The 19,443-nt window shown below is 38.1% G+C and overlaps 1 long non-coding RNA gene across 1 annotated transcript; it reads right to left on the reverse strand.

Annotated features, from left to right (window-relative positions):
- Window positions 1-16,304: 16,304 nt before the first annotated feature.
- Window positions 16,305-18,999, reverse strand: LOC125695185 (uncharacterized). The gene is made up of 3 exons (XR_007377853.1): window positions 18,914-18,999; window positions 18,022-18,103; window positions 16,305-16,775 (listed from the first exon to the last, which is right to left on the reverse strand). It is a non-coding gene; the product is annotated as an uncharacterized LOC125695185 (long non-coding RNA).
- Window positions 19,000-19,443: the final 444 nt, after the last annotated feature.

Below are 19,443 nucleotides of genomic sequence, written 5' to 3' on the forward strand. Positions count from 1 at the left end.
TGTTAACTGCAGAGTTAACATTATTGATACTGAAATTCCACTGACTAGTCTATTCCTTCCCCGAAATAAACAGGGTATAGTAATTCATTTCTGACTGCAGCATTTAGTAGGGCTTTATACAGGCCTAAGTAGATACTGCTACATTATTAAATTCTACATTACATCTTTCAAGTGCAAGGAATTAATTATTGACCCTCATGTATAGAAAAACAGTATTTGTTTCACACAGATAGAAAATTTAAATGCAAACTAAATACATAACTTTTTCCTCAACAGTGAATTTCAAAATTCTACTTACAAAGGTTATTTAAGAGACCTAGTAAATAAGTGAGCTTGGTACCTTTGATCATGGATTGATCAAAGTTAACCTGGTTTTTCAGCCTATGGAGCTAAAAAAAAAAAAAAAAAAAAAAAAAAAATCAGTCTTTTTACACAATGAGGACTTATGATCATAGAATTGCTTCAGTTTGGAAAACACCTTCAAGATCATCAAGTCCAGCCACAACCTAGCCATACTACCATAACTCTAACAACCCTCTGCTCATGTCCCTGATCACCACATCCAAAAAGTTTTTAAGCATATTCAGGGATGATGACTCAACGTCCTCCCTGGGAAGCCTATTCCAGTGCTTAACAACCCTTTCTGTAAAGAACTGTTTCCTGATATCCAACCTAAATTTATCCTGATGCAATATGAGGTTATTTCTCCGTGTGCTGTCACCTGTCATCAGTGAGAAGAGACCAATCTTTCTCTCACTGTAGGCACTTTTCAGGTATTGGAAGAGAGCAATAAGGTTTCCACTCAGCCTCCTTTTCCCCAGACTAGAACTAAACAGCCCCAGTTCCTTCAAGGTCACATCTCATAGGGCATAGTCTCCAAGCCCTTCACTTGTTGCTCTTCTTTGGATCTGCTCCAGTACTTCAATGTCCTTCCTGAATTGAAGTGCTCAAAACTGAACACAGTACTCAAGGTTAGGCCTCACCAGTGCCGAGTGCAGAGGCAGGATGACTTCCCTCATCCTGCTCTCCACACCATTCCTGATACAAGCCAGGATGCCATTGGCCTTCTTGGCCACCTGAGCACACTACTGGCTCATATTCAGCCAACTGTCTATCAGTACACCAAGGTCCCTTTCCATAAGCAATTTTCCAGCCACTGCTCCCCATGCCTGTAGGGTTGCCTGGGGTTGTTGTGACCAAAATACAAGACCTGATACTTGGTCCTATTGAAACTCACACAGTTCACCTTGGCCCATTGGTCCAGTCTATCCAGCTCCCTTTGTAGTGCCTTTTTTCTCTCTGGCAGATCAATACTCCCTCCTAACAAGGTGTCACCTGCAAACTTAGTGAGAGTGCACTCAATCGCCTCATTAAGATAGTTAATAAAGATGTTAAGTAGAAGCAGCCCCATACTGAGCCCTGGGGATGTCATTTGTCACCAGCCATCAATTTAACTCTATTGACCTCAAGACTTTAGGCCCAGCCATCCAGCCAGTGTTTCACCCAGCAGAGTGTATGCCTATCCAAGCCATGGGCAGCCAGACTCTCCATGAGAATGCTGTGGAGGACAGTGTCAGTAAAGGCTTTATTGAAGTCCAGATAGACCACGTCGACAGCCTTACCTTCGTCCACTAAGCAGGCCACCTTGTCACAGAACGAAGTCAGGTTTGTCAGACAGGACCTACCATTTGGGATGCAAGAAAATAATAAAGAATCACAGAATCACAGAATTGTAGGGGTTGGAAGGGACCTCCAGAGATCATCGAGTCCAACCCCCCTGCCAAAGCAGCTTCCCTACAGTAGGTCACACAGGTAGGCATCCAGGCAGGTCTTGAACATCTCCAGAGAAGGAGACTCCACCACCTCCCTGGGCAGCCTGTTCCGTGCTCCGTCACCCTCACTGTAAAGAAGTTCTTGCGCATGTTTGTGCGGAACTTCCTATGCTGCAGTTTCCGGCCGTTAAAAGGGCTGTCTCTTGGTCACATCTACTGTATTTAAGCTTTTCTGATACTTTTAAGAGTTATTTAGCAAAATATTTAAAGTTGCATTTCTGTATCTAGTTCTTTCTTCTTGATTTTACTTTACCTATGTTCATGCAAATTTTTTTTCTTGAAATAACATTGTGGTACATATTTACTGTATGTTTTATCTTGCTCATAGCTTATAATCATTTCTTGACCAAAATTTTTGTTTACTGCACTATTTTCCCTGAGGCTCGAAGCATAAACATCTTTGAACTTCAGTAACTACACAGGGTTTTCATATCAGGAGAAAGATAATTTAAATCATTCTCCTTACTGACATCTTTTAAATATTTGCAGTCTTGGTTATAGTAAATATACACACACACACACACACACAGAAATTAAATACCAGAACTGGTTCCTACTATATATATATAGAGAGAGAGGGAATACACACACACACACACACATATATAGTAGGAAACAGTTTTTAGATATATATATAAATATACACACATACATATAGTAGGAAACAGTTTATATATATATATATATATATATATATATATATATATATATATATATATATATATATATATATATCACAGAATCACAGAATTGTAGGGGTTGGAAGGGACCTCCAGAGATCATCGAGTCCAACCCCCCTGCCAAAGCAGCTTCCCTACAGCAGGTCGCACAAGTAGGCATCCAGGCAGGTCTTGAACATCTCCAGAGAAGGAGACTCCACCACCTCCCTGGGCAGCCTGTTCCAGTGTTCCATCACCTCACTGTAAAGAAGTTCTTGCGCATGTTTGTGCGGAACTTCCTATGCTGCAGTTTCCGGCCGTTTCCCCTTGTCCTGTCTCCACTCACCACTGAAAACAGTCTGGCCTCGTCATTCTGCCCCCCACACCTTAGATATTTATAGGCCTGGATCAGGTCCCCTCTCAGTCTCCTTTTCTCAAGGCTGAACAGACCCAGTTCACTCAGCCTTTCCTCATAGGAGAGATGCTCCAGGCCCTTCACCATCTTTGTGGCCCTCCGCTGGACTCTTTCCAAGAGATCCCTGTCTTTTTTGTACTGGGGAGCCCAGAACTGGACGCAGTACTCCAGATGAGGCCTTACCAGGGCAGAGTAGAGGGGGAGGATCACCTCCCTCGACCTGCTGGCCATGCTCTTTTTAATGCATCCCAGGATGCCATTGGCCCTCTTGGCCACAAGGGCACACTGCTGGCTCGTGGCCAACCTGTCGTCCACTAGGACACCCAGGTCCCTTCCGCAGAGCTCCCTTCCAGCAGGTCATCCCCCAACCTGTATGCATGCAATTATTCCTCCCCAGATGCAAGACTCTACACTTGCTCTTGTTAAACCTCATCTGTTTTTTTTTCTGCCCAGCTCTCCAGCCTATCCAGGTCTTGCTGAATGGCAGCACAGCCTTGAGGCATGTCAGCCAATCCTCCCAACTTCGTATCATCAGCAAACTTGCTGAGGATGGCCATTATCCCCTCATCAAGGTCATTGATGAAGATGTTGAACAAGACCGGACCCAGCACAGACCCCTGAGGAACACCGGTGGTTATAGGTCTCCAACCGGACTTTGCACCACCAACGACGACCCTCCGCGCTCTGCCAGTCAGCCAGTTCTCAACCCACCTCACTGTCCACTCATCTATCCCACACTTGCTCAGCTTTGTTATAAGGATGTCATGAGGGACAGTATCAAATGCCTTGCTGAAATCAAGGTAGACTACATCCACTGCTCTCCCCCCATCCACCCAGCCAGAGACAACATCATAGAAGGCTACCAGGTTGGTCAAGCACGACCTCCCCCTTGTGAACCCGTGCTGACTACTCTTGATAACCTCCTTTTCTTTCAGTTGTCTGGAGATGACATCCAGCACAAGCAGTTCCATCACCTTTCCAGGGACAGAGGTGAAGCTGACTGGCCTATAATTGCCTGGATCTTCCTTCTTGCCCTTTTTTAAGACCGGAGTGACATTGGCTATCCTCCAGTCTTCAGGCACCTCCCCCGTCCTCCAAGACCTCTCAAAGATGACAGAAAGCAGTTCAGCAATCACCTCTGCCAGCTCCTGTGGATGCATCCCATCGGGTCCCATGGATTTGTGAATACTGGTATTGCCTAGGCGCTCCTGGACCACCTCTTCCCTGACTGAAGGGAGGTCTTCCATTCCACAGATCCTCTCACTAACCTCCAGGGTCTCGGATTCCCAACGCGGAGCTTTTTCACTGAAGACAGAAGCAAAGAAGGCATTCAGTATCTCCACCTTCTCAGCATCCTCCATTACGAGAACACCCCCGTCACTTAGCAGGGGAGCCACATTCTCCCTAGTCTTCCTTTTACTGTTAATGTACTTAAAAAAGCCTTTTTTATTATCCTTTATTATCCTTATTTATCCTTTTATTATCCTTATCCTTTATCCCCTTTGCCAGATTTAATTCCAGGCGGGCTTTATCAGTATATAAATTAGATACCAAAAGCTGATTCCTACTTGTCAATAACTACAAACTATGTACTTTATTCAATTAATTTAAAATGAAATAGCAAACTCTTGTTTCTACCTCACTGTGTTATTTTTTTCATGGGAGATTATGAGTACATGAGAGCAGAGAACTGGAAATACTAATTTGAAAGTAACACATCTTGAAAGGCTAGTACAGTGAACTTATCTTGTTGACAACTTGGGGTTGTCTGTGTGGTCAGAATCAGCTAGTAAAAATAAAATCCAGAAGGAGCAGACTGAAAAAATGTGGTTTGTTTGTTTTGTACATAAACTTTTGCCTTTAGAAAGAAATGTCAGAAATATAGAAACAATCCTGCACCACAGTGCTTTTCAACGTGAGATTTTGTAAGGTTGGTTTTTTCATGAACATTCATCAGCCATTTTCCAGAATGAATTGTTTTGACAAGACTGAAATGAAAAAAAAAAAGCCATGAGCATGCAACTTCTCAGAATACAAATCTCTTCAAGTCTGCTGCAGTGATAATCAACTGAAAGAAAAACTAATTAATTTGAATGAGTATCTAAGTAAATCATAACTCATTCTTACTCAAATTTCTTAATATTCCTTGCAGGCAAGTTAAGAAAAAAAAAAAAACAGTGGATCATAAAAAAGACATTAGTAGAACACTATGAAATCTCCAGACTAGAATTTTTTTTCTCCTGTGGTATTCTTCCACAAATAATCTGAAATAGAAAAGCAATATTGAATATGAAAGTTTTGAATTTCAGTTATGTGAGTGTAAGAGCACAATATCATATAAACTAGGTGTTAAATTAATTTCTGTCTTGGTAGAAAGACAGATGTGTAAAAAATTTTTAGTCAGCCCCACTGTGGTACAGAAGGAGAGGCATTTCAAATTGATTTTAAAGTCCTTTTCTATAGACCCAAAGGCAAATTAAAACTCAGAACCGCATATCTAAATTTTACATCATCTTATTTAGTCTTCTTTCTGTTTGATTTATGTCTTACATTTACTTAGCCTTAGATTAAGACCTAAGTAGAAACATACTTCATAACTCCTTTCAGATCTTGAAAAGGGTTAGGATTTTATGTCTCTAGCTACTGTATCACTTATTTCACATATTTTCTTGAATTACTCTACCATTATCATTTTAAATCTTTATTATTTTATTTTTTAATCTTTCCAGAGAACATGCATTGTTACAGAACCATAGAGTAGCTTCGGTTGCAAGGGACCTCAAAAATCATTCAGTTCCAAACACCCTGACATAGTCAGGGTTGTCAGCCACTAAATTAGGTACTAGATGAGGTTGTCTGGGACCATATACAAGCTGTCCTTGAACACTTCCAGGGATGGCACATCCACACCTTCTCTGCACAACGCGTTCCAGTGCCCCACCAGCTTCTGAGTGAAAAATTTCCCCATAACATCTAACTTAAATCTCCCTTCTTTTAGTTTAAAAACATTCCCCCATTTCCTGTTACTGCCCATGTAAAAAGTCAGTCAATCCTGAGTCTTCCCTTCTCCAGGTTGGACAAACCCAGCTGTCTCAGCCTTTCCTCATAGGATAGGTGCTCCAGCCACCTGAGCATTTTCACAGTCCTCCTCTAGACCTGCTCCAAAATCTTTACAACTTTCTTTTGCAGGGACCCCCAGACCTGGATGTAGTATCGCAAATGAAACCTCCTGATAGCAGAGCAAAAGGGGCCAATCACTTCCCTCACACTTCCAGCCACCCATCATTTTATGCAGCCCAGAATACATTTGCCAAGAATAAATGCAAAAATTATTTTACAGTCTTTATGAGATTTGTGTGTCCTATTCATTTTATCAGGGAGCAAGACCCACTCTGCATTTATCAGTAACTTCCATGAGAAGCTTTTTCATCTTCTACAATTTTATAATTAATTTGATTATTTCAGGAATAACATTTCACTAACAATAAATACATCATGAAATTGTGTTCCCCAGTAGCATTTAAACCACAGGCTTTCTAATACTAGTACTCAATTTGAAACGTTAACCATTACATGAAGATAAGCATAATGCTACAAAACATATGTAATTATTGAGTTTGAATGAACATCACAAAATCATAGTATCTTGTGTTAAAGGTACCAATCTTTCTGACTTTGCTGCACTGAAAGTAATACATCAGTTTAACATAAAAAATAGATGGAAATACTTAAAATTTGTGTTTATTCTTGTAAACATATCAAAATACTGTTTCTTAATTTCTCAATTCCTTTTCATGTTAGTGGTTGCCTGAAAACAGCGATATTAATATGGTTCTATTGGTCTTGACTATTCACAACTCCTTTCCTGGTGAACATGTAGAAACAACATGAATAGTACAGATGTCAGCATCAACATCATTCCCTGCAGGATATACCTATTTAAACCCATTAATCTACATTACAGCTCTCAGGCCATATGACTTCCCCAGTTTATTTATTTACTTTCAATTTTTGGGCTACAGCAAAACATGCCAAAATTCCTTAGCAATTCATGAAAATGCTTTTCTGTTTTGTCAGGAACATGGAAACAATTAATCAAACATGCTTCAATTTCTATCCACTAACTAAGAGAAATCTTGTAGCATTATGTTCATGAATTTTCATAAATTTCCTACCAATATTTCATCTTCTAAAACGTAAGCAGTTTTTGCTGCCCTCACATTGTGTTTAATAGTTTTTTCCACTCAGATCCTGCTAGAGCTCTCATTTTAAAAACAACAAGATTCTGATGCTTACTCAGTGAATTCATTCGCTCTTTGCCTAATGACAATATAATGTTCTATACATAAGGATTAAAGAAATGTGCTATTCACATTTGAGGAAGAGTAGTAATTTTGTTGTTCCAGCATGTACATGCTTCTGCATAATTATTTAAAAAGCAGTGACATAACGTGCTGAAACTGTATTTAGTGAAATCATTATTTCCCACTGGGAAACTTATCTGCAACAAATAAAAGATGTTAAAGATTGTGACAAACACTACTGCTTTGGAACATATGAAAAACAATCTAACCGGACTAAAGAAAATTTTGAAAACTTAAGCAATAGGCTTTGTCCTTGGAAGATTCAAGGATGCAGCATCTATCAACTCTACAAACTTGTATGTTTTTACAATTTTTCATCAGAAGCAAGACTATACAGAATGCAGGAAGATAGTGCTATGAATTGTCATAGAAAATGGCTAATTGTTTGTCAGTATTTTGTTTGTTTTCCATCAACATTTTCACATGTTTTCAATAAAATTACTACTTCTTAAATACTTAGATCTCACTTTAGAACAAAGACTCAATTTTGATCTTTAAAAAAATATCTACAATATTTTATCTACGTAAATTTTTCAAGTTTTCTTCTTGCAAAACTTATTTTCCAGAAATGATATTTTGTAGAGATTGTTTACATGGGTATTATATCCAATTTCAATGCTATCCTTCAAAAGTAAGAGCATTTCTTTAGAGATAAATAAAAAAAGGGGTGTAAATAATTTTGTTTCAAAAATAAAATTAAAAAAAAAAAATCAACCTTTGAATACTCTGCTACCACTTCATTTAATATTGCCATAATTTGTGTCGTTATTAGCATTACATAATAGTGAAAGTAACTGAACAGAGTAAGGAAGATTAAGTACCAAGGCTAATCAAGCAATGAAGGGGGGAGCTACTGTACAACATCCACAACAGGCAAAAAATCAAAACTATGTTCTTGATCCTCATAGAAATTTAGTCTGACTTGTTATGACTATCAGCTGTATTTTGATAGCTTCTTATTATACTGAAATATTATTATCTATGACAAAAGATAAGATGCTGTATCTTATTTAAAATTCCAACAGAATCAACAAAATAATTCATAAATATTGTTCTGTGATTCCTTCAGTTGGACTTACAAAGACATGGTGCATGTTCTAAAGCTATCTGTACAGGGAAGAGAGAAATGTGTTTTGGCTAAATGCACTATCAGTCTTGGATATTCTTTAAAGCACTCTCCTTATCTTTGTTTAACACTCAGTTTTTAAACAGCTGAAGACAATATACTCTGGTTCTTCTCAATGAAATTTTCTGTGACCTTTAAGTGACTCATGATTTTACTCACTGTCATTCTTCAGAGCAACTGCAATTCACTCGTTACTTGTACTGCACGAAGTACTCACTACAGTCCTGTTGTACATGATGTTCTGTTTTTCTTCCATTTCACTTGAAAATATATTAAAAAAAAAAAAAAAAAAAAAGTCAGTTTTTTCCTTGAAAGAAAGCCTGAGGCTCCCTTAGAGGAAAAGGCTATATTTGTCTTCCTATCATGTTTCTTGTCTAACCTATTGTATTAAGTGATAAATTAGAAGCTTTCTGAGCAATAGAAACCTCCCTCATATTAACCTTAACTCCTCCTTTATCCAAGAAAACGTGAAAGACCTAAACTTGGATAGCAAAGCAGCTTCTCCACATGACTGAGATATTTCTGTGTACAGGAAAAAATTATCCTCTGTTCTTAAAACAAATAGATTATTATTTATTATTTTTTATTCCCACATTGATCAATATACATGGAATAAACATGGAAAGTTTCTCATTCAGCACAAAAACATCTGCATAGTTCTTTTCATAACTAACTTTAGCATTCTGATTTAATAGGTGTCTTCCTTCTTAGAAGTGAATAGCTTTTTTAACATTTTATTGCAGGAAAGAAAACAAATGAAGCTTAAAAATAACTCCTCTCTTCAGAAATGTGTTAAATCCAGAGATATCATTCTCACCTAGCAAAATCATGGAGCAGATCCTCCTGAAGGACCTACTGAAGCATGTGGAAAACAAAGATGAGACAGTGGGAGGTAACCAACATGGCTTCTCCAAGGGCAAGTTGTGTTTAACAGACACGGTGGCCATTTATGATGGAGTTAGAGTATCAGTAGATAAAGGTACAGCAACTGACTTCATCTACCTGAGTTTCTGTCTGTAAAGCATTCTACACTATCCTGCATGACATCCTAATCACCAAACTAGAGAAAAATGGACTTGATGCATAGATTTCTCACCAGATAAGAAATTAGCTGAATGGTTGCACTCAGAGTTTCAATCAACAGCTCAGTGTCCAAGTGGAGATACTTGTGATGAGTGGCATTCCGCAACGACTGGTGTTATTTAACATCTTTGTAGGCTGCACAGACAGAAGGACTGGGCGCATCCACATCAAGTTTGCAGATGACAACAAGCTGAGGGGTGCGACTGACACACTAGAGGAGAGGAATACCATCCAGAGGAACCTGACAGGCTTGAGAGGCAGGCTCATGCCAATCTCACGAAGGTCAACAAGATCAAGGTGAAATCCTGCACTGCAAGAAACACAATTGAAGCAGAGAATGGCTTAAGAGCAGACCTGAGAAGAAGAATTACGGAGTTGTACAACAAAAGAAGACAATGACAGTACCTTTAAGTGGGATACAGACACTACAGAACAATAGAAAGTAATAAAGAAGAAAAATTGGCTCACCCCTCCCAGTGACCAATGATGATTCAAAAGGAGCGCAAACTCTATCTGGAGAAAGATGCTGTTCTCTCAGCTGCTAAGCCTTAACAGAGATTGTCACTCAAGTGCATTGGTTGCAGCTGAGCTCCCTGGATTAGACACACCTTCTCACCCATTCACCCACTGGTTCAGGCAATTCCACTGCAGGGGTTTTGTCAGTTGATGGGCAGCCCAGAAGGCCAACCATGTTCTGGGTAGCACCAAGAGAAGTTTGAGAGAGATAATTCTGTTCCTCTACTCTGATTTTGCAAAGCTTCACCTGGAATATTGCATCCAGTTCTGGAAATTCCAGCACAAGAAGGGCATTGAGAAGTTGGAGTGGGTTCAGAAGGTGGCTGCAAAGTTGATCAGAGGGCTGAAGCACCTGCAGTACAAGGACAGCCTGAGAGGGGACCTTATAGTGGCCTTCCAGTATCTGAAGGGGGCCTACAGGAAAGCTGGGGAGGAACTTTTTATGAAAGCATGTAGTGACAGTACAAGAGAATACGGTTTTAAGCAGGAAGAGGGTAGATTTTGAATATTTGGAAGAAATTCTTTACTGTGAGGGTTATGAGACACTGAAGCCAGGTTGCCTAGAGAAGCTGTGAATGCCCCTCCTTGGAAGCATTCAAGGTCAGGCTGGATGGGGCTCTGAGCAACCTGGCATAGTGGGAGGTGTCTTTGCCTATAGAAGGGGAGTTGGAACTAGATGATCTTAAAGGTCCCTTCCAACCCAAACCATTCTGTGATTCTGTGATATGCAATCCTTCTTTTCTTCTAATCCCTTCCTCTTGTTCCCTGTTCCCCTTTAATTTTTTTCTTGACAATAGTGGAATAGAAAGCTAGTTTCCTGAGTGCAGCAGGGCTGTTCTAAAGGAACACAGCTAGCATCTGTAGATGACCAACTAAGAGATTAATCATGTCATCTGAAAATAAATTAAAAAGAAAATTAAAAACCATAGGGATAACATTGTGTAGGTCTCTTTCCCACATAAAAAGAAATAGTTGGATCCAATGGGCTTAGGAGGGACAAAGGAAATGCTTTAACAACATTAGGTGCCTTGATTCAGAAAGCAGACTACTTTTCAAAGACGACTTTCAGAGAGCACAAGAGCACTCCATTTCTCTGAATAAAAAAGCAGGCAAGGGAGACGGGAAACTGACATGGCTTGGCAAGGACATGCTGGTCAGATCGAAGGAAAAGAAGGATTGTACTGCCTGTGGAAACAAGGCCGTTTCACCTGGGGAGAATACAGGGATGCTGTCCGGACTTGCAGAGAGAAGTTTAGGAAAGCCAAGGTGCAGATGGAATTAAACTTGGTGATGGACATTCAAAACTACAAGAAGGGATTGTATAGGTACATTAGCCAGAAGATGCAGGCCTAAGAGAGTGAAACTCCTTTGATTATAGAGAAAGGACAACTGGCTATGACAGATGTGGAGAAACCTGAATTATTAAATTAGCTTTTTGCCTTGGTATTGACTGGCAGCCAGGATTCTCATATTTCTCAAATCCCTGTGCCTCTAGGTGGAAACTGGGAGACTAAATCCCTCCTCCCCGCTCTGATGTAAGGACAGAACAAGTCTGAGACCACCTCATGAGACTGAATGTCTATGGAGCTTAATGACGTACCAGGATCCTAAAGGATCTGGCTGATATGGTTGGTGAGCCACTCTCCATTATATTTGAAAAGTTGTGTCCATCAGGCAAATTCCCTGGGGACTGAAAAAAAGAATAGGTCACTTCCATTTACAAGAAAGGGAAGAAAAAGGACCAAGGGAACTACTGGCTGGTGAGCCTCACCTCTGTGCCTGGGAAGATCATGGAACAGATCCTCCTAGAAGATATGCTAAGGCAAATGAGGAGTCAGTGGGTAATCTGAGATGGTCAGTATAGCTTTACCAAGGGAATGTCATGCCTAACCAGTCTGGTGGCCTTCTGTGATGGAGTGACAACATCAGCGGACAAAGGGAAGGCAACCAATGTCATCTACACAGACTTGTGAAAGGCTCTGACACGTTTCTTCACCACAAGTTTATTTCTAATTTGGAGAGAGACAAATTTGAGGAGTGGGCTTTCGGTAGATAAAGTACTGATTGGAAGGCCATAGAGTGAGGGCTGTGGTGAATGGCATTATGTCCGGGTAGAGGCCAGTGATAGTGATATCCCCCAGGGATCTGTCTTGGGACTGGTGCTCTTCAGTACCTTCATCAATGACAATGATGATGGGCTTGAGTGCAGCCTCAACAAGTTTGTTGATGACACCAAGCTGAGTGATGAAGCTGACACATTAAAAGGAAGGGACAACATGCAGAGGGAGCTCAACAGACACAAAAGGTGGGCTTGTTGAAGCTAATAATGTTCAATATGCAAGCAAGGTTTTGCACTTGGGCTGGAGTAATACCAGATATGTATACAGACTGGGAGAGTTCCTTGAGAGTAGCCTTGGCAAGAAGGACCTGGGGGTCCTGGTGGATGAAAACCTGAACATGAACCAGCAGTGTGCTCTTGCAGCTTGGAAGACCAAAGGTATCCTGGGCTTCATCAGAAGAGGGGTGGCAAGCAGAGACAGGGAGGAGATTGTCCTCTACTCTGCCCTTCTGAGGCCCCACCTGGAGTACTGCATCTAGGCCTGGGGTCTACAGTACAGGAAAGATGTGTAGCTTTTGGAGCAGATGCAGAGGAGGGCCAGGAAAGTGATCAGAGTGGCTAGAGCATCTCCCCTACAAAGACTGCCTTCTTCAGCCTAGAGAAGAGAAGACCACTAGGAGACCTCATTACAGCCTTCCAGTATTTAGATGGGGATTATAAAAAGGAGGGGAATCAACTCAGTACAAGGGCAGATAGCGATAGGACGAGGGGGAATGGTTTTAAGCTCAAGGAGGGAAGGTTTAGGTCAGATGTCAGGGGTTGTTCTTTACAGTGAGAGTGGCAAGGTGTTGGAACAAGCTGCTCAGAGAGTTTGTGGATGACCAATCTCTGGAGGTGTTCAAAAACAGGCTGGATGGGATCCTGGGCAACCTGGTCTAGTACCAGCTCTGGAGCTTGGTGGCTCTGCCTGTGGTAGGGGGGGTTGAAACTTGATGATCCTTGGGATCCCTTCCAAACCAAGCGATTCTATAACTTCTTTGTGGCTGCTGAAGTTTTACAGGAATGTCAATCTCCAACCATTTATTTGTCTCATCTTTTCTTTCTGTTTCTTTACATAAACAGCATATTTCCACTGCTGTCAGACAGAAACAAGTATTAGCAGCTTTATATTCTGATTCAATACATATATTCAGTACATCCATGATAAGAAAAGAACAATCCAATAAAAACAAACATTTCCTGTAGAATTCTACAGGTGTGGAAAATCTTGTATGATCCATTATTGGTAGAGTCAACATTTGCTAATACATTACTTTCACATCTTCCTTTCCTCTTCTTCACACACTGAGACTGATAATAGAATTGCAAGGGAGGGACTTTTCAAACTCATGATTTTTAGTAAAATTTACTAATTATTATTATTAACTAATTTAGTAAAATTTACTAATATGCACTGCATATAGTGACAACATATCCTTGAATTTCCTGGATGTAAAAAATTTCTTTATTTTCAAAATGTGGTGTGAGTGGAGAATTACAAATCAACATCTCCTCTTTGTACAGCATCCTGCATATATATACACAGTCTTAGTTAAAACCACCGTGCTATTATCCACTTTTGAAAACAACTACATTTATGCTAAATATGAATGATCCAGCTTATTGCAGATGGCAAATTAGAGAGACAGGGAAATAAAAGGCTTTGATTATAGTTATAATTATACATAATAATACGTAGACTACTATCTTAATACACAACTCCCTCATGTAAATAAAGCACAGAACACTTTTGTCTCTTTTGGGACAGATGGAAATTAAGTCTTATGAGAAATATTTGGTAAATATGTAAATAAATTCTGGACTATTTGGCACTGTGAACATCATAGCCTTCGTACCTCTACTAAAATTAATGTCATAGCATAATGTCTTTGAGAACAAGACATAGTAGAAAGGATAACTTTTCTAGTCGCAGAAGTTACTTTTCAAGCACTACTAAAATACCTGCAGTAGAGGTAAAGTTGCACAACGAGGTAGGGAAGCCAAATAAATCTCAGCAAGTATACCTATAGTATCTTTGATTTACAACATGAAAGTTCACCTTTCCTGTCAAAAATAGTTCTCATTTAAAAACAGCATGTTGAATTTCTGAATCCTTTCTTTTTCACACTTGAATGCAAAATCATTGATTTCCCATGATAAAACAACTTGCTGTGGGAAAGATGAAACATCTATCATTGATATTGTAGTGATTCTAATGACTGATCTGGACTAAAATCCATTTGTTAGCTAAGTGTACAAAAAGCAAGATATAGTTTTTTTCTGTTTCATACTATTTTTAAAGTAAAAAAATAAATTTTGATATTATTTGAGGCTATTTAGGATTACTAAACAAGGAACAAGGAACTGTGAAACTGCTTAAAGTTGAGGAAATCCCAGTAGAATCTTCTCACGATCACTTTTTTGTATAGTTTGTTTATTCAAGACTTCAGATCATGTTATGCTAGATTGTCCTTTGATGTACAAGATAAAGGTATTCCAGATGCTCCACTTTGTACCTATATAATATCTTTAACTAACACTTGTTAGTTAGGCAGCAACCTGAAATATTGCTGACATGGAGAATCAGAGAAATAATCACTCCATGGGAGGTGATGACAAAGATAGTAGTTCTTGAGTTCGCATTTGTCCTTCTGCTAGATGAAGTAAATATCTGAGCTCTAGTGTACGTTTACTTTGCCAAAGAGGGTTTTGAACTTGGCTTCAAACAACAAATCCATTGAAAATACTGTGCAGTCTTTACTACTTATGTTTCATCCTCACACATATAAATTTAGCAGAGTAATTTTTCCTGTTCTTAGCTAGTGGCCAATTTATACTTTAACATATAAATTTTAATAACATTGTATGACTTCAACTCCCAGTGGTACGAAAGAAACTCCAAAGAGGTCCTCTCCACATTCAGGAAAGGTTAATCTAATAAGCTTTTTCTGAGTATGTGTCCTTTTTTTGAAAAATAGTTACAGAGTCCAAGTTTCACTTTAAGAAATCAGAAATTTGGATTGGATGTTCTGAAATATCCAAAACAAGAAGGAAACCTACCTCCAGGACCAGGAGCCATAGCTTCTACTGCTTAATCTTGGAATAGCAGAAGAAATCCATGGTAGTATGTATGAAATCTGACAGATATCTCTGCAAGTCACAGAGGAACAAAGAAACTTTACAGATTTCTAAGTCTGCTTTGATCCTGAAGTAATTTTATTTCTTATTGACAGGAGAATATGTACTGACTTCTTCTGAACTTACTTTTTCCACAGTATCATTGTATTCTATGGAATAATTCTGATAAATGCAATATACTTAGCTTTTGCTAACTACTGATGACTCAATCTTATTATTTTAGAAAGAGTAAAAAAATTATTCTACATTTTTTGTACCTTTGTTTGTCATTTATTTTTCTCCTTATTGTATCTCTTTGGTTTTTTGTGGGTTTTTTTTTTTTTTTGGTTGTTTTTTTTTTTTTTTGGTTTTGTGTTTTGTTTGTTTTTTTTTTTTCCCCTTAAGAAAGCTAAATAATAGGCTTTAAAATCTCTTCACATACAGAAAACATTACTATCATAAATGCTTTCAGGTTTTTTTTTTTCCTGATTACTTTTCCTGGTCCCTTTGCATGTCCTTCATTTCCTAAGTAAAATGAAAAATGAAAAGTTACCCTGGGATAATTAAATGTTGGAAAAAAATATTTCCAAATAACCAGGCCAGAATTACTCTTGAAATCAATGACATTACACAGGGGACGAATTTCTCATCTTATGAGGTCCACTATCTCAAAACAACACTTTGAAAAGGAAATGTAAAATAAGTGTGCCATCTTTTTAGTTGACTCCAGGAAAACATAAATCTTAGAGTGAGGCTTGATATGCAAGCAACAGATTAAAGACTTTTTCTCCCCCCAAGGAAGAAACTGTAAGGTATCAAACATCCACTTGTCTTGTTATGTTCAGAATGACATTCTTCATATTTTATCTTTTTCTCTCTCTCTTAGAAAATAAAAAGATACTTTGCAAAACAGACATTCATTTTTTCCTTTACAATGTCCTACTTCACAGCTAAGTTCATGGCTCCACACTCTAATATTTTATAAGAATAAGGGGTTTCCAGCAAAACAACATACTTATTTCTCAACCAGAATAACACTGTAAACTCAAACAAAACAAAGCAAGGTAAACCCACTGTTTTTCTTTTTATTCAGATGATACATTATGCCAAAAAGGACAAGTAGGAAACTGCATTGCAAAAAGAAAACCAAAAGAGGCTCTTAGTGATCCAAGTTCCTCTTAAACTCTTGTTTTCCAAACTATAAAATATATTCTTCCTAATGCAACATGCTACTCAGTTTAACCCATATTCTGTGAAACTTTCCATTTCTGTAGATGAAAACAAGTGCTTTAATCTCTATATTCCACAGAATTTTAGGAGTAGACTTCTTTTGGTTGTTGTTCTTTTTCCAAACTTTCCTTGATGTCACAAAAGAGGATATAATTGAAGCACAGAAATACTGCAGGGAAAACCTAGAGAGCAAGTATAGTTCTGACACAACAATTTTCTTGCAATTGCAAGAAAACTACTGAAGTTAACAAATGCTTGAAACTTGCCACTCTCTCCTTACTCGCATGGGAATTTTCCATCTTCTCTCCTCAAAGAAATGAGGCTTTCTTCAGTACCTAAAGCCAGGTTTTAAAAGCCAGTAACAGAACTCTGAAAAGTCAGTACTTAGGGTAATCTTAGTACATACAGGCTAACATTTATCTAGCTGTCTTATGAATCTGTCCACAGAAACCACCACATATGTTTAATTGTCCATAGCCATAAAACAAAGCAAAATATGCCTAGATGTAGTTAAGACAAACTTTCTCAATCTCAAACTTTTATTCACATTCTCATAAGTACATAGTTCCAAGGTTTTATCTAGCCTGTCTTTAATTATAAGACAAATCAAGGTGAGTAAATTCATTATCATGCCTGTGTTATAGTGCATTACAGTGGTTTTGAATAATATTTTATTAAAAAAAAAAAAAAACCTGGCTTATTTTAAGTTCCTATGATACCATACTCACTTGACAGGTGGATATTGATATATATTCTCCTCTGTATGAATACATAGCTGAAGCATATGTAAAACTCTTCATGATATTAAAGCTGTGCCAATTAAGATAGTATTCAAGCATCTGGTAATACTTTCTAGCATATTTCATAAAGTCCACTTCTGAATTTTTCATTGTAAATTTTGACATATCTTTCGTTAATATTGTGTAATTAAATTTAAAATGAATAAAATAGACATATTTTAAAAGTATATCCAAAGCCTTTATCCATCAAAAATGTTACTTATAAATAATATTCAAACCACCAGGAGACAAAGGTAATAAAAGGGCAAATTATATAATACATGTAAGTATAAAAGTTAGAAGTGAATTTGAGTATTATTGACTTCCTGGTGTTAAGAAAATTGTTATATTCACAATCTGAAATGACAGAGGGCCTTTCAAGGTAAATACAAGAACAGACCTCAGATATAGCTGCGGGTGAGGGTTTGCAACAAAGAATTTCAAAAACAGGTCATAATGCCACATAATGCCTATAATATTTTCCAAGATGGAAAATCAGCGCACTGTCATATTATACTATGACTAAATCTCAGTAACATAAGAACTGTTCTATACTACTTAATTACATGACGACTTGCATTATGTTCCTGATTCAAAAATTGGGCAATGTACAGAATTGATGAGTAGTTCCAGAAAAATCTAGGTATCACCCTTGCAGACACAGCAGATGTGTTTCTCTATTGCCTAATTTTACCTGTACTAGAACTCACTCCTTGTCAGCAAAATAGGCTGTGTCCACAAATCAATGAAGAAAACATCCATTATGAAAGTCTGTCATCTTCATGATGAATCATTAACATACCACAAGATTTTTTTGGCTCAGTATAGGGTAACCGAGTCATGGAAACTTTTTTCTTTCTGATGACTTCTGGAGAGATGATAATCTGCAGATGAGAACAAATAGGAAGAAATTAGTAGTAATAGTTTCTTGGTTTTTTTTAATTCACCACAGAAAGAATCAAAAATACTCAACAATAAGTGCCCTTAAACAAACAATTTTTCCCCTACTTTTTATTCCAGTTTAAAATGAAGATAATTAAAGCTTTAAGAATTATTGATGACAACTACTGTAAAATAATAATCTCCCGTTATGTCATTGAGCCATAACTTTTTGGAAGTTAATGTTAATTTATAAATCAGATACTGAGAAAGGGATGACATACCTGCCAATGGATTGAAACAAAAGTGATACGGATGCTGTGCCCCAGCATATATGTGTATCTTTTCACACTTAGATTTATGTTTTAGCTATACTACACATTGTAAAGTAGGAATGAAATGCCATATTAACTACAAATTTCATCTGCTTTGTTTCTTGCATTCACCCCAGTTTCATTAGACTGATACGAGCACTGTTTTATAACACACGATGAATGCATTAGCTGAAATTATGGCTTATTTATGCATAGGTAGAAAAGAAGGAAGATTTCCTGATGTAGACTTATCAGCCTTCAGAAGTGAATCAAACACAATCCTGAGAAACCTTCTCTAGGTGACCCTATTTGAGCAGGGGGTTGGACTAGATGTCCTTCAGAAGTCTCTTTCAAATGTAACTATTCAATGATTCTGTGATTCCAGGATTTAAAAAATAGACTGTGTAATCAACAAATATACAGATATTATAATTACAAAATATACAGGAAAGTTAGGCTAAACAGGTTATCACGCTAAAGAAGAATGGGTGGAAAGCTTACCCTCATCCTGGGCTTACTGAGAAGACTCCAAGAGGAACAATCTCCAAAAGAGATCCTTCCAGAGTGGTAGTCAGCTGTTAAATGGGGTCCAGGAGAGGTGGAGCTAGGCTCCACTCCTTCCGATAGCACAGAAGAATTGTCTTCACCTGTGCTCCCAGGGCTGACTCATTGCTTGCCTCAAGTGGTCAATCAGAGGTTCAGCTCATGATTCAGCAGTTTCCATACGTAGATGATTGTGGTTACTTTGAAAAAAAGGATTCTAGAAGTGGAAAAAAAAAATAAATATCATAGACTTTACTCTCAAATTCCAGATAAATTATTCAGATAATTACATGGAACTTCCTGAGTTAAATTCTATTGTTTTTCCTTTTCTCCTCCCTTTTTCAAATTATTTTCCTAGCTACTTAATGCTTTTAAGTGTTCCACTTAAAGGTATTTCCCACAAACAAATATTTTCCAGACTGACCACTTTTCAAATCTTGAATTCATTTATGGAAGAAATGACAGGGCAAAATTTCCTTGTGTCTTCA

Source organism: Lagopus muta, chromosome 6, assembly GCF_023343835.1.
Source record: "Lagopus muta isolate bLagMut1 chromosome 6, bLagMut1 primary, whole genome shotgun sequence".
NCBI classification, from domain to species: Eukaryota; Metazoa; Chordata; class Aves; order Galliformes; family Phasianidae; genus Lagopus; species Lagopus muta.